General features: G+C 42.3%; 1 protein-coding gene and 1 pseudogene across 1 annotated transcript in view; one reads left to right on the top strand and one right to left on the bottom strand.

The window, feature by feature from the left end:
• The window catches only part of CTNNA3 (catenin alpha 3), a gene marked incomplete at its 3' end in the record, with an annotated part of 1,162,049 nt that overhangs the window by 708,392 nt on the left and 439,136 nt on the right, over positions 1–14,521 (top strand). The gene's annotated exons all lie outside the window — the stretch shown is intronic.
• On the bottom strand, positions 10,407–12,574 carry LOC102758740 (annotated as a pseudogene).

Raw genomic sequence — 14,521 nt, 5'->3', positions numbered from 1 at the left:
CGGGTGAGTCCTGGCGCCCCGCCCCGCCACCACGGCTGCCACGTGGGTCCGGTCCGGGGGCGGCGGGTGGGTGGTGGCCTGTGCCCGGCTCCCGTCGTGGGCTGGGGAGTCAGTGCCTGAGGCCGCCAGCAGAGGCTGTGCCTCATGGGGCCCGGCGGCCGGCCCTCGTAGGCCCTGCAACGACTCGCTCCTTCATATATATATATATGAAGCAAGGAGGAGAAAAGCCCTCAAATTAAATTCTCAAGTCTGATTTATGAGACTGTTCCTGCCTCTGAAAATCTAGTTTTTTCTAATTTCAATTATTTGTTCCTCTGCTTCCCTGACTAGGTTGTTAAAACAAAACTTGGTTTCTGGCTTATTGCCTATTCCTTCTTGGCTTGTTCTTTTTATCACCCTTCTGTCTGATAGGAGTGAAGACCCTTGCGACTGGGAATCCAGACTATATAGAGCAAAACCTATTGCTGACAATGGCCAGTTAAGGGACAAAAAAGGCTATTAACTTATGTTGTTGTTTTCTGGTAGCCATTACAGGGCACTCTATGCATGCCATTATCCCCAATCAGGTCACCATTCTAGTTCCTGCTGGGATTTTTTTTTAAGAATAATTAAGTAAACCCAGCTAACACAGCTCAGTGGTTGAGCATTGACCTAGGAACCAGGAAGTCATGGTTCGATTCCCAGTCAGGGCACATGCCCGGGTTGCAGGCTCAATCCCTAGTATGGGGCGTAGGAGGCAGCCTATCAATGATTTTTTCTGGTCATTGATGTTTGTATCTCTCTCTCTCCCTCTCCATTCCTGTGTAGTGAACAAGCATTTAGGATGTTTTTTATTACCTTAGTCCTTTGTAATCATGTTCTTTGGCCATCAGGCAAAGTGCATTAGGCCTCTGCATGTGCACAAGATGTAATTTGAAGTATTAGCTGTAATACTACTGCTTCCATTTGTAGAGAGGACTGTAGGATTTAGAATGATGGGGCACTGGGTATGGTAGTGGGAGGGGATACTGACTAAAAAACCCCACAAAACTAACAGACAAAAAACTATTACAAGAGCAGCAGTACAAAAAGAGAAAATTACGAGCCTAAACTAGAAATAGAAGGGTTTACTTTAACTGAAGAATAAAATAAATGTAAGAAAAATGAGTGAGAAAGTATTCTAGAAAACCATATTGAAACTAACTCGTAGAGGCCCTTTCTCAGGAGTTTGGAATGAATATTATAGGGAATGGGGCCATTATGAACGTTTTTGAGGGAGGGAAATGACAGAATCAAAGATATACTGTAGGAAAACCAATTTCTCCCAAGAAGAGGAATGGGTATTAAGGTAGTCAATCAAGAGATAAAAAAATGTCCTAGTTAAGAGTGATTGCAGAGTGGAAAGAAGTTGACAGCAGAGACATATGGGTCATAGCGGAAGATTACATAACCTGTTGGCTATTGGGGAAAGAAAGGAAGGAGGAGGAATTCAAGGTGACTGTGAAATTTCTTTTTTTGGTGTGTGTGTAAAATATTTTAATAAAAAGCATCTTAAGTTATAAATTATTAACCCAAAAAACCTAATTATTTGAATACAATCCAAGTCCTTTGAATTTTTAATTATAGACAGTATAAGAATCATTAAAATATTGACACATTATTTCTCCTCACTTAGAAAAAAACAATAAATGGATTAACAGTCTAGTGTAATATTTTTGGAAACAAAAATTTTCCTTACACAGTGATTAACCAATTGTTCAACTATTTGTTTTTTAAATTGAGGTATAATTGGCGTATAGCATTATATTACCTTCAGGTACACAACATGATGATTTGATGTTTGTATACATTGCAAAATGATGTATACAAAGTAAGTCTAGTTAACATCTATCATCTTACATAGTTAAAAAAAACCCTTTTTTTCTTGTGATGAGAACTTTTAAGATCTACTCTCTTAGCAACTTTCAAATGTGTAGTACAGCATTAACTAAGAGTATAGTGATTTTTTAAAAATTTTTGTTTTATTGCTTAAAGTATTACAAAGAGTATTACATATGTTTCCTTTTTCCCCCTTGACTTTTCCCCGGCCTCCCCTACCTCCCAGTGTCTGTGTCCATTGGTTATGCTTATATGTATGCATACAAGTCCTTTGGTTGATCTCCTACCCACCCCTTTCCCCAACCCTCCCCGGCCTTCCCGCTGTAGTTTGACAATCTGTTCCATGCTGCTCTGCCTCTGTATCTATTCTTGTTCATCAGTTTATAATGGTCTTTATTATCCATAAATGAGTGAGATCATGTGGTATTTTTCTTTCATTGACTGGCTTATTTCACTTAGCATAATGCTCTCCAGTTCCATCCATGCTGTTCTGCACCAGTCTGCATTCCCACCAGCAGTGCACGAGTGTTCCTTTTTCTCCACATCCTCTCCAGCACTTGTCGTTTGTTGATTTGTTGATGATAGCCAGTCTGACAGGTGTGAGATGGCACTTCATTGTTGTTTTGATTTGCATCTCTTTGATGATTAGTGACTCTGAACATGTTTTCATATGTCTCTTTACTTTCTGAATGTCCTCTTTTGAATGTGTCTATTTAGGTCCTTTGCCCATTTTTTGATTGGATTGTTTATCTTCCTTTTGTTAAGTTGTGTGAGTTCCCTATAAATGTTGGAGATTAAACTCTTATCAGTGATAACATTGGCAAATATGTTTTCCCATGCAGTGGGCTTTCTTGTTGTTTTGTTGATGGTTAATTGAGCATATTGGTTCTGGTCGGTTTCTGGGTTCTCTATTCTATTCCATTGATCTGACACAAAAGGGTATTGACTAAGGAGATCAAGATAAGAAAGAAAGGTATAATGGATGATTATACTAATCATGTGGTAGACACTCATCTAAGGCCGAAAATATCATCAGTGAGTAAATCAGGTCCAATCCTTTCTCTCTGGAAGATGACTGTCCAGAGGGAGAAGACATAGTAAATGACTGTAAAAGATAGAACTAATTGCAATAAAATATGATGGTTCCAGACTCAAAGAAGCTTAGGGGGTTTGGAGAAGAGAGAAAAATGTTCAGGAAGTGACAAGAAGGGCTATAACCCGCCCCTACAGGCCACCAATCTACAGGCTGAGGGGTTTAGAAGAGAAAATTGTCACCTTTTGAGAGGTTTGTAGATTATTTTAAGGGGAAATCGTTTAAAGCAAGATGTTGAAGGAATGTTCAGATTTTGCTAAAAATTTCCACACGGTATGTTGGAAGGATTGGAGGGTGGTTAAAGAGGGGTTTGAAATTGTATCAGATTAGAGGATCTACATAGCTTGATTAGTCCTGAGCTTCTGGCTAAAGTAAATAAGGACAGAGGGTTTAATGGGATTAATGGTGATGGTTCCTCAGGCAGATTGTGAGATAATGATTTAGGCCATGGGGTGGGGAGGGAAGGGGATTGACTGTGAGTGATTAGAATTCAGTGGGTCTCCTCTTCAGGTGTAGCTCTAGTGAAGTATACAGATGGGCAGTGTGTGTGCCTCACCAGCTCCACCAAGAGTGACATAGAGCCTGGGGAAAATTTGCTTAGCTATTTTAAATGTGTTTTTATTTTATTTATGTGTGTGAGAGAGAGAGGGGAAGGGAGAGGGATAGAGAGATAGAACCATCAATGAGAGAGAGACATCCATCCTCTGCTTCATGCACACCCCCTACTGGGTATTGAGCCTGCAATCTGGGCATGTGCCTTGACTGGGAATTGAAGTGGGACCTCTTGACTTATGGGTCTGTTCTCAGCCACTGAGCCACACTGGCCGAGCCACTTGGCTATTTTAGAACATGAAGAGAGTGAAAAAAAAAAAAAAAGTAGCAAGGTGGGAGAGGAGAAGCTTTTAGAAAGCCTCAAAAAAGGGTTACAAATATAAATTCTTTTAAAATAGAAGCTGGTAAGAATATCCTTGCATGAAAAAGCAAGATGCAAGGTGATAGAGAATGGTAGAGCCTGTGGCTCCTTATATAAGGAATACAATTCATTTCCTGAAGAAGTGTTTTGGTAGACTCTATCAGGCTTTCAGTATGCCACTCCTGGCCTGAAAGAATAATAATATACTTAAGTTAAATTTAAGTAGCACTTGGAACAAGAATTTATTACTGATTCAAATATACATAGAAAACTTATCAGTACAATAGAGGGAAGAACAATTTTTTCTCAGAAAATATGGACTCAGTCTCAAAACATGTGGGTAATGGGTTACTGTCCCAGGATAAGGGATCCTAATGTAGCTTCAAAGTGTAGCTTTGATAAGAATTTGAGACATTGTGTTCAAGGAGGGAAACCAGTCTTCTAGGTGGTATAGCAGAGTGGGTAAGACAACACATGAAAAGATTCCAGGCTATGAGTGGGGGAGAGATGGAACAGTTTTATGAAACCTGGATGTGGGGTACAGATTCCTCCACTCCATCCCTGGACTCTGGGAGCAGGCAAGGACCAGACAGAGGGACTGGGTTAAATGCAGGCCCCAAGTCTAGAAAGAAGCTTGGTCTAGAACAAGAATCAGTAGACAGGTCATGAAGCAGGGGTCAAGATGGATATGTTACCAGAGGAAGACCAGTCTGGAAATAGGTTCTCCCATGTGTCATGGGAAAGGAATTTCAGGGACACGTGTGTAAGAAGATTTGAGGGGTAGCAGTGTCACTGTAAGAAACATTAAACCTGTGAAAAAATCTTGTGAGTTTATGTGAGCCAAACTTTTGACAGTTTCCGGGAAGCAAAATCTCAAGGGACTGAAATAATGCCCCTGAGAATGGCAATTTTGCACCTTATTTTATATATTACAATCCAAAGAGATGATGCAAGGGGGTTACATGAAATCCACTGATGATAAATTAGGGAAGTTGGAGAAAGCAAAGTGGGGGAACCTTTGGGAATGGATAAAAAGTAAAATGATAGACACACGCATCCTTTACATAGGTGGGTACAGGATAGCAACAGTCAACCATTGACATGATAACAATGAGAGGATTTATGGTTCCTACCCTGTGCATTGGTTGTGCCCTGAAGGGTTTGGAAAAAGGGGAGTCACCCTGGCATTCCAAAGAGATGTTATTGTAGCTGCAAAAGAGAATACACTAGCTTAGTTAAGGTAAAGATTGACCTTTGTCAGGGAAGATTCTAGCCTAGGACATGACTACCCACCATAAACTGCTTTTAAGTTCAGACTGTCATTCATGGTTACTTAGGTCTCTGAGTTTGCCAGGCTGCCATACAGGCCTTCCCTGAGCTAGTCAGGGTTAGTACGTGGGCCCCTTTCATCCACAGTGGCAAGATTTATTTGAGCGCCCTTGAAAAGCCTGCCACACTCAACAAGGCACTCCCCCAGCACTCAGCCGGTAGATTACATTCACTGCCCCCAGGTACTCCATGCCCAATGCCTCACATACTAGTATGACCGGGTGGCTTAGTTTTGTCTTGCTGTGGGAGATTTCCAGATTCTGGGGCAGCAGGCCCACACTTGGCCCTGCCCGGCCCAGGAAGGCCATCAGGGCCCAGAACTGCCTCACTCTGCACCCGAGGCTGATGTGGGGCAAGCTACTTCACTTCGCTGTGCCTCATACCCTATCTGCACATCTGTCGCCAAGGCTTGGTGGTACCCAAGCCATAGTTGGCACTGTGATGCCTGGAGTGACTGTGAAACTGTCCTTTCCTAGTTAATCCAGCTGGTTCTGTTTGCTCCCCTCCCTTTTGTTAGTATCTAACTAACTAACTACCTGCTGTAACAGACACTGTGGTCTAAAACTTGGACCATCATAAGGCAGGCTTCCAGCATAGTGCATCCTCAGGGCTCCGTGGAAACTCACTGATGGCACGGCAAATCCCAGATTCAGTTGAAACACCACTTAATTCTAAGTCCTGCTGATTCTTTAACTAAGCCTGTCAGCATGCGTGCTGAGCCAGCCAGGACTCACCAGGAGCCTGCAATGGTCCTGGACATGCAGGTGGAGTTCACCAGGAAAGCCACCTTAGTAGAACCGGGGCAGAGCTGAGATGGGAGGGGATGGGAGCTGAAAAGGGGAATGAAGGCAGTGGTGGGACTGAGGGAAGAGAGGGTTCTGAGAAGCCCAGGCTAAAGCTTTGTTGGTTTAAAAACCAAACTGCTCACAAAGCATTTTTTATTTATTATTATTTTTTAACGGAGAGAGGAAAAACATCAGATGCTCATTGTGTGTTCACTTGACAAGCCAGCGTGCCCACACGGAGTCTGCTTCTCATCTAAGTTTTTTTCCTCTGTCATGGGAGGACTGATATTACAAAGATAAATTGAAGTGTTGGCATGGGGCTCCGGGATTTGTAGCTCTGAAGACACACACACAAAGATTCCATTTGAGAGTAGAAAGAGCCGCTCCGACTTTTCCCTTTAGGTTTGAGGTAAGTAGCTAAGCCGAAAGCTCTTAAGCTAGAGAACGGCTTCAGACAGGAGACTATTTTTGACAGACCCTGTGTTCTTTCTTTCTCTGTGACTCCAACAACCGGATCTTGGGGGCTTTGGGCTGCGTGATGGATGGAACTTAAGCAATAACAAAAAGTGAAACTAGCAACATCAGCATCTGCCTAATGGTCATAAAAGTACAACTTTAACAAATGTCAAAAAAATCACAAGCATATGTGTGTGTTTTATTAAACAAATGGTATGTATGTCACACCCTACATAAAGACAAAACAGCTGATTTTTTATCCAAATAATTATAAAGTAAGGGTCTGTTTGGTTGGCCCTTTTCTATGCCCTCTTCTCTGCTTTCTTTATTCTTTCTTGCTAGACTGGAGCAGAATAAAAGTAAGTTCATGAAAATCAGGAGTGGCTGAAGAGCCTAGAATGTGAGAGCAGAAAAGACTTCAGCAATCACCTGGGCCCAAAGCAGACTGGACAGAAGGGACCTTGACCCTGCTGGGGTCACCCCACCCTCAAACCTGAACAGGGACACTGATGCCAAGCCTGGAGCTATTCAGTGGCTACACTTTTCCCTCCGGACAGATATGAACCTTATGCTTTCCTGACACTTGAAATTCCTTCCAAGTTCACAGTTGTGCTTGTGAGTAAAGGCTTAAATCAAAACAAACCTAGAGAGAAGTGCCCTCAGGAGTTCACTGTTGCTGTCAGAGCTTTTAGAGTACACTTGAAAATATTAAAGATGTTGGGGCGATAGGTAGATAAACTTGGCTTTCCTTTGTAATGCAGAGAATTACTTTTAGCTATAGGGCCTGACTTGCCCAGTAGGTGTCACACTTTTCTTAACATGGAAATTACTAGAGGCACGGCGCACAAAATTCATGCACAGGTAGGGTCCCTAGGCTTGGCCTGCCATCAGAGCTGATTTTCCCTGGCTGCCGGCAGCCGGCCTTGCCCCCCCGCCCCACCGCTGCTGCCATCGCTGCCATCGCTGGTTACCCTCTGTGTGTGGGGAGACCATGTCTGCCACCACCCACCCCTGGTTCTCTGTTCCCCATTGGGCAGTTGGAGCCTGTCAGCCAGGGGGAGGGACTTAGAGGTTGGCCATTTCTGCTCACTCAACGCCCCCCCCCTACCACCACCACCATCGGTCACCCTTTGTGTGAGAGGTGACTGGTGGGGCAATTGGGGCCCTGGCATCGCCTGCAGAATTACCCAGCCCCAGTTCCCGGTTCCCCATCGGGCAATCGGAGCTTGCCAGCTGGGTAGAGGGACCGAGAGGTTGGCTGTCAGGCCCCGATCTTGTGATGGGGGTCTGCGGGCTGGGGGCAGCTCCTGCATTGAGCGCCTGCCCCCTGGTGGTCAGTGCGCATCATAGCTGACCGGTTGTTCCATGGTTTGGTCATTTGCATATTATGCTTTTATATATATAGATACTCACAATTGAGGGGAAATTGTGCACTAGTCTTTCTACTTGATGGCCTAGGATGCCTGCACCAATTTCCTGTTGACAGACATTGGCTACAGTTTAGGAGTTTAATGAAAAGAAAAAGTAAATACCTGGTAAACATAACCTAGTCAGATTATAATGCCCTGAAGTACTATAACATGTGACTGCTCTCAGGGTTCCCTAATGTCACTCAGGACCATGGTCCTGAGTCAGCATGACATCGCCTGGAGAATAGTGGCTTTGGGGTAAAGTTTACCTGTTACAATATTCATTGTCTTGGAGCTTTTTATTTTATTTTTAAAATGGGAGTTTCACTGTAAAAATGGATAGCATTGCTGAAAAAGTGGCTAGCAAAGTGCCAGAACTTGCTAGGGATTCAATAAGTAGTAATTCTTTCCTTGGTTGCCATTATTAACAATAGTGATGAAGAGGCCTCTTGTTGCCTTCACCTTCTGTTTTCATGGTCTCATCACCATCCCTATGACCCTTTTTGCTCTCCTGACACTTGAAAAATTCCGTCCAAGTTCACAATTGTGCTTATGAGTAAAGGCTTAACACAGCGGTTCTCAACCTGTGGGTCGCGACCCCTAGGGGGTCGAATGACCCTTTCACGGGGGTCACCTAAGACCATCGGAAAACACATATATAATTACATATTGTTTTTGTGATTAATCACTATGCTTTAATTATGTTCAATTTGTAACAATGAAATTGGGGGTCACCACAACATGAGGAACTGTATTAAAGGGCCGCGGCATTAGGAAGGTTGAGAACCACTGGCTTCACACAAGATAGAGCTAGTGAAGTGCCCTCAGGGATTCACCGTTGCTGTCGGAGCTTTTAGAGCCACACATGTGGATGGAGAGTCTCTGGAAAGGGCGAACACAGGTGTGTGCAGCCTGCCTTTCTCTTCTGGCTTTATTTACTTATTTCTACACTAGCAATCCAAGATATTTATCATTCTTACCAGACACCCCGGTGGAGGAAACTCTAGATCCTTCCTGAATATGAAAAGGTATCTCAACTTTCTCAGCAGAGTATGCGAAAAGGAATCAAGATCCTTCTTTATCACAGTGGTTTCCAAACTTTTAAAATTATTCATACCTATAAAAATATTATTTACAATAATTCCCTAATATAGGTGTTTTTATTTTTAACTCATATAAGTATACAAAGTCATATACATCTTAAAACATACACAGAAAAAAAAGCTTTTTTTTTTAATGGGAAGAAAATATAAATATGTTTAATTATTTTCTTCCATATCCTTATGGGTCATCTTGCATAACCTCTGGATTATGCAAGTGCACAACTTCAAAACCATTGCTCTAAAGATATATCACTTTTTGTAAATCAAGCTGCCTAACCCAGAACCCAAGTGCGTAAAGTCACCTTCCAGGAAATGTGCTGTCCCTGCCTTCCTTCAGTTTCCCTCTGTCAGCAGTCAGCTGGGGGTGAGGATGGCCATGTCCGAATGCCCATCCTGGCGAAGGCAGCCTGCTGCACAGTGTGCCCTGGAGGTCAGCCCAGCCTGCACACAGCAGCCCTGTCATCTTGCTGCAGGTGAGAGGATGGTCTGTCCTTGTTCTTCCAAATCTGCAGTTTGGCTATGGAAGCCAACCACATATGGTGGTTGATTGACAGGAGGAACGGAGGGAGGGGGCACAAGAGATCACTATCCTTACTGTCTCACTTTCAGAATAGCCCCTCAACTTATCTCCATTGCCAAAAAATCCTAATAGTGAGGAGCTCTATTTTCTCCTTTTTTTCACCCCCTCTTTTTTTTTTGTTGGTTTTGTTAATCGTCACCCAAGTATATCTTTCCCATTGCATTTTAAAGAGAGTGGAAGAGATGGGGAGAGACAGAGAGAGAGAAACATTGATATGAGAGAGACATATTGATTGGTTGCCTCCTACATGCATCCAACCAGGGCCTGGGATGGAGCCTGCAACTGAAGTACACACCCTTGACAGAAATTGAAGCCAGGACCCTTCAGTCTGAGGGCCAACATTCTATCCACTGTGCAAAACCAGCTAGGGCTTTCCCCCTCTTTTTTTTCTTAAGTAAGGGCAAGAAAAGGAAAGAGAAGTATCTTTCCAATACTTTTGCTATCAAGATGACACTCCTTAACTCAGAGTCAACATTTAATTCATGCTTGCCAAGGGCTGTTCTTCAAAGTGCTTTTATTTTTGTTTGTACATATGCATACATGCATGTATGTATGTTACAACTACTTTACCCCCAGGGGCCTTTATTCTTTTCTCCTCTACCCTTCTGCTCTCACCTGCTCCTTTGGCCTTCATTGTGAGGCCAAATGCCCGAGCTTACAATCCTACCTGGGGGGTGAGTTAAAATGCGGAAATCTAAAAATTAAGATCTAATTACACTAGTGCTTAAGGCCAAAGGACACATTTCTCCGCTCCCTCAGCAAAGTTTCTGTCATGTCAGGAACCCCCCTGGGAGGTAACATTTGCACAGAAAAAAGTCTCAAAGTATGGCCACCTGACCTGCCCTCACCACAGTCTGTTGCCCAGAAACCACATAAGAGCATCACCGGGCACTGCTGCGGCAGATAGTCTCCAAGATCACCGAGTGCTGGCTGCTGGTCTCTGCGATTTCTGGGCAGAGAAGCTTTTCTGAAGTGGTGGCAAGCATGTCCTGGGTGCCGAGGCTGCTGCACAGCGGCCTGAACACTGGACCAAAGAGTGCTGACTGCAGTCTGACTTTGGTACAGAATGTTTTTCTCATTAATATATTCAAATAATTTGAGTATCTTTGGCTTCTGAAGAGCAGAACAGGCATGATCAGGTTATAACCTAAGTTCAGAAAGTTTCTGTGACTTGTCTAAGGTAACATATCTGGCTGTAATGGAGCTGGAAGGAACAGCCAGCATCAAGAAAGGTTCATGCTAAGCACAACAGATATAGAGATCAGTAGATGGATATACACTTAATGCAAGTCAAATGTTCCATACATGCCTATCAATATCCCAGGCACTGTCCTATAGAAACAACTCGTAAAGAGGCATAGATTTTACATGGAAGGATCTTAGAATCTGACCAAAGAGGCAGACCTGCAAGAAAACATTGAAAAATGCAATTCATTTAAAATGTTTAGAAGTACTTAAATTGGAGGAAAAGTAAATTCCTCAAGTGTACAAGACACCTAAATTAGCTGGGGAGGTCAAGGTGCAAGTAAACAGTTGTAGGTGAGAACACAGTGTATCCGGAGAACACTGAATGGTTTGGTACTCTAAAGCTTCCAATAGGGCCGGTGGCATGGATCATGGAACACTATGTGTAGTGTACAGAAAGAAATGCAAATTTACTGATGTAGTATCATACACAAACTAATTTTTGTTATTTCAGTGTTCCATGTGTTAGAGAATTATTTGAATGGTTTTGCTTAACATGGTTATTTTCTATTTATTTAACAACTATTTATTGACTGCTCGCTATGGGACAAGCCCTATTTCAGACCCTTGAAGTACACCAGTGAACAAAATGAAAATCTCTTCTCTCGTGAAGTTTACTTTTTTTTTTTCTTTCATTTCAAACAAGATGTTTATTTAAACAGCGGGACATTTGACTTGAAGGGAAAACTATCTAGGATTCATTTCTTGTAGAGTAATTTATCTCTACTTAAGGATAGATTGCTTTACATGTACAGCTATGTACAAAAATGTTATAAAATTGTCCTTGGTTTTACAATGATAAATGAAAAAAAAAACCATTAAGATTCTCCAATCAAACAAGGTAGCGAGGATTTTTATGTTGTTCTGTCTTTATTAAACAGTGAGAGCAGCCCTAGCTGGTTCGGCTCAGTGGATAGAGCCTTGGCCTGCCGACTGAAGGGTCCTGGGTTTGATTCCAGTCATAGACATGTACCTTGCTGTAGGCTCCTCCCCAGCATGGGCGATGATCAGGGCATGTGCAGGAGGCAACCAATCAATGTGTTTCTCTCACATCAATATTTCTCTCTGTCTGTCCCTCTCTCTCCCACTCTCTCTAAAAATCAATGGAAAAGTACCCTCAGGTGAGGATTAAAAAAACACATACACAAACAAAAACACCAATGAGAGCAAAATAACTTATTGGAATGTAAGATGACAGCAAAATAACTTATTGGAATGTAAGATGAGAGCTGAATGAGTATGCCACTAATGGACAAAGGGGGTATTTTTATAGAACCAGTATTTTTCTCCACCCCATCTCCACGTGATGTCCATCAAAACATACCATTGGCCATTTAGTTTAAAAATGCAAATGCATATGTACACACATCAGTTTCTTTATGTAAAATAAAGGAATGGGGAAGGGGAAGATAAAAGAATAGAGAAAAACTACACTGTTGTGGTCAGGGTGTGGTGTAACAATGGCAGTTTTCTGACTAAGAAGGTCTTCTTGGTCTGGAGGCACAGAGTTCTGGAGTAAAGTGGCAGGTTCCCCTGTCTGCTGCTGGAACACACCAGTCGTATCTTCATCCGCTATGTCCAACTGTGAGGTGTGTGTTTCATTGATTAGCTGCCTGTCAAATTGGAATCTGATCTGCCTCATTGGCAAACCGAGTGGTTCACAATAGGCTTTCATTCCTTCACTAAGTGGTGTGCGCCTCTTAATCTTAAACTGCACCCCAGGACCATCCTGCCCCGCCACCTTCAGATGTATATGATAGTTCTACTCAGCTTTTCCTCCTTCCTTGGGCTTTTCATCGGCCATGGCGAGCTCTAAAGTCTGCTCAGCTGTGGGTTCACAAGAGAGGTCAAGTTTACATTCTCTTTCTTATAGACTTTAAGTAACTACATACACAAACACATGTGTTACTACACAGGGTTTCATATATAATGGGCAACATACCATATTTGTTGGACAATTAAAGCATATCCACTGTTTATTTTCAGTAAAATGTGATTATAACCTCTACAAACTTAACTCTTGAGGAAGATTTGACTCCAAATTTTCCATTAGCAGTGGGGAACTACTGAAAGTTGGGAACGTGAAAATGAAATCATATTTACATTTTGGAAGGAGGACACAAGCAGTGATGTGGGATGGGTGATGCCTGAGGCTGACACCAGGGAGACACATTAGGTTTCCACTGCATTTACTAGTAAAAGACATAAGTTAAAAAAAAAAAGACAATAACGCCATTACAACATTTAGGAATTACTGATATGGGAGAAAGAGGAGTTTAGAACAGTTGCAGGATTCTGCTTTTAGGTAATGGAATGATAGTTATAGAAAAAGAAAGAAGAGAGAGAGAGAGAGAGAGAGAGAGAGAGAGAGAGAGAGAGAGAGAGAGAGGAAGGCAGGCCAATGCAGGTCAAAGCATGTTCATATCCTTCTATTTAACAAGTATTACAGAAAGTATGAAGTGCTGTGACAATGTGAGTTATTGCCACTTGTTGGCTTTTGCTTTTATTTGTAACTTGAAAAGACTTTTTGGTACTATTTGTAATGCACGGTCATGCCTTTAAGCTGATTACAAGCCTCACTGTTTAAAGAACCACACTCTGGCTACCTTTTCATTCATTACTCACAACCACAGACAGTTCATAAGGGCAAAGGTAGAAGCCATGGCTGAGTAACCAGAGAATCTAGAGCTGCTGTCAGCAAATTGGCTCGTCAGCATTCTTTTAAGGAAAACACCTGCTGGCTTATTAAAGTTAATTGCTTGCAGGTATCAAGTTCCTTAGCCAGAGCTATCGAAGTCGCTGTGAGAGAGGTGATTAAGACTGTGCAGGGAGCTTGGGAAAGCTGGCTGAATACTATCGCATGTGGAGTCTTAGCTTCAGGGAGATTGCCCCTCCCTCCCTCCCTATCTCCCTCCCCTCTCCCTTCCCCACTATTTTCTTTTTTTTCCTCCTTGCTCTACCACCATCCCTCCTTACTCCTGTATCCTCTGCCACATGCCAACTGATATAGTTTGGTGCTAATTTTGCTCATCTAACATTTGGCAGGCATTTATTGAGCATTTATTAAGTGACAGTTTCTAGCCTTGGAAAATATAATAATGAATAACTGAAATAATGAATAACACAGCCTCTGCACATAAATAATTCACAGTGTAGAATAAGAGGCAGAATTCTAAATCTATTATTAGAATTTTATGCCATAAATTCTAAAGATGGCATTTGTACCATATACTATGGGGAGGTAAAGAGAGACGTATACAGTACACACATATGCTTACATTGTCTTGGCGATTACCTAACTGTGGGGATTGGGATAAAAATAGATGATGAAAATATCTACTTGTGGAAGTCAGATTCTCCAAAAGAAATTAGCTTATGTGATTGTGAGGGTTGGCAAGTTCTAAATCTATAGGGAGATTTGTTAGAACTCAGATAAGAGTTGGTGTTGCAGACTTGAATTTGAAATTTGTAGGGCAGGCTGGCATGCTAGAAACTTCGTTAGGATTCCTATCTTACGATCTTAGGGCAGAATTCCGTCTTCTTCAGGTGACTTAATTTTTGCTCATAAGGCCTCCAACTAATGTGAGAAGGCCTATTACTTAAAGAGAAGAGAGAGAAATGTTAATCACATAAAACAAAACAAAACAAAACAAAAAAAACCACCAAAAAAAACAAATACCTTCACAGCAACATCTAGATCAGGGGTGAGGAATGTTTGGCCCATTGGCAATATAAGGCCCACCCACAAATC

This window comes from Myotis davidii, unplaced genomic scaffold (assembly GCF_000327345.1).
Source record: "Myotis davidii unplaced genomic scaffold, ASM32734v1 scaffold134, whole genome shotgun sequence".
NCBI lineage: Eukaryota > Metazoa > Chordata > Mammalia > Chiroptera > Vespertilionidae > Myotis > Myotis davidii.
This window is presented reverse-complemented; position numbering and strand designations above follow the sequence as displayed.